We start from the raw sequence: 2,167 nt of genomic DNA, 5'->3' as shown, positions 1-2,167 counted from the left end.
CCCCACTTTGGGTCCCGACCCCAACTTTGGGAAACACTGATTTAGTATGCTTGAAGCCGCACTGATCATCAGTATCCTTAAAGAGTGCGATTTTGGAACAACTAATTTAATACTAAATGTACTTTAGTTGTATTTAAGTTGTACAAAAGCACAATTTTAAGTGTATTAAGTGTACTTTTAAATACTAAAATGGAACAACTTCAAAYATACTTAGTACTCTTTAAGTTTATAGTTTTGTCTATACACTTAAAGCACTCTGACTTTTTTCATATTGAACCATCCTTTGGTTAGTTTCCTGATTTTATTTTATTTCATATTTTTAGTTTGTGCTAAATGCCAGTCTGTTCTTCTGTTGTGAAACATGTTAGACAACAGGTCGTTTGTCTCGACTGGGAAACTGACTCGTAGCAATAAAAACATTATGCCTTTCTTTCTCATGTTTGCTTTTTAAAGCAGATTAAACAGACAAAACCACTCAAAGCAGTTAGTGTTAACAGTAGATTGTGTCTCAGCATGCGTGTGCGCTCAGTTTGTATCTATAGTTGTGTCATTAATTTTAGATAATACAACATGTCACAGTGTGTCATCCTGACTAAGTGATTTCACTGGAAAAACAACAATCATCCTGGTGTCGCAATGACACCAACTTTGTTTTTTGTCACATCACAGAACAAAAGATTGTAAAACCAGATCCTTTTGAAGGTAAAGTTCACAATATGTTTTTGTCTGTTAATTTAATTATAGATACTTAAATATGTAAGTAAAATTTAGATAAAATCACAAAGTGCTTCACAATAAAAGCAAGAAAAATACATTTAAAAGCATCACAAAAGCATTACATTCATACAAAAGTACAAGTAAAAACAGTTTCCACTGAACATRGCTGTTGTGTTTTGAATGAACAAAAACCTTTGTGATAATTTAGAGTTCATACAGAGTCTGAGGACRTCTCAAGTGTTTTTCTGTCCCTCTTCATCAAGTCACTGGCCTCAGACTCTGACTTTATTAATGCTCTACAAGGAATCACAAAAACATCACAACAAACTAACAAAAGAAGACTGCCGTACAACACGAGGAATATAGATTTACATTTGTGATGTGGTTTGTTAAAACAGTGTAGTCTCCAGCAGTCATTGTCAAAGAGAAAATCAAATTTTAGCTTATTTTAAGTAAAGTTGACTAAGTTGGACAAATTAATACTTTCAGATTGTTTCGTTAAATCACATGAAATGTTTCACTTTCCAACAGTCAGAGTTGAGTCTCATTCTTCATGGGAACATTTTAAAAACGGGTCTCATTCAGTTCAGTGAAGTTGGGGATGACTCAAAGTTCTGCTCCACGTCTGTGACTTCTAGTCCTGAATTAAATTTGTTTTTATGAATCATAACAAAACATTTGGTTTTCTTCTCCTCACCTTTGGAAAAGTTTAGCTGTTTAAACGAGTCTTTTTGCCTTTCAAAGGGGGTTTTAATCACGTTCTTTCTGGTACAGTTTGAGATTGTTTAAAGCCGATGTTTCCTATGTTCTGTTTCTCAGTTTTATATTGGTCATGTTTTTATATTTTTCTGTTGCTTGGTTGTTTTATTAATTTGGCTGAATTGTGAAGCACTTCGGTCAACTCTTGTTGTTTTTATGTCCTGTGTCCCATGCATTCCATTTAAAACAAAATTCATTCAAACCAGCCTGATTACATGCATTCTGATCAAAACCTGCATGATAGTAGTTTGAACATTGACTTGAGTCTAATATCACTTACTGCGTCAACACATCTGTCGTTTTGTTGTTCTGTCAGAATTCCAGTAACTTTGCTTTTTAAGTGAAACTGTTTTTATCAGTTTAATTTTTGAATTGAACAAGAGAAACCAGTTTATTATGCTGTAAAATTTACTTTTAGCCCAGTTGTTGCTGGTTTTAGTATGCTGTAAACCAGTGGTTCTCAAACTTTGTATCTTCTGACCCACAAAATATYCAYGGCAAAAACTTGTGACCCCAAATATTACTGGTCTGAGTACACAAACTTCATTAATAATCCTAAAAACACAGGCTTTTTGACAATCTAAACAGCTTGTACACAAATATAAATACTTATTTATACTTATTTTGTGTTTTTGTAATAGTTATAGGGAAAATATTACATCAGCAATTATTTTATCACCCATTTCTGGAG

Source organism: Austrofundulus limnaeus, unplaced genomic scaffold, assembly GCF_001266775.1.
Source record: "Austrofundulus limnaeus strain Quisiro unplaced genomic scaffold, Austrofundulus_limnaeus-1.0 Scaffold766, whole genome shotgun sequence".
NCBI lineage: Eukaryota > Metazoa > Chordata > Actinopteri > Cyprinodontiformes > Rivulidae > Austrofundulus > Austrofundulus limnaeus.
This window is presented reverse-complemented; position numbering follows the sequence as displayed.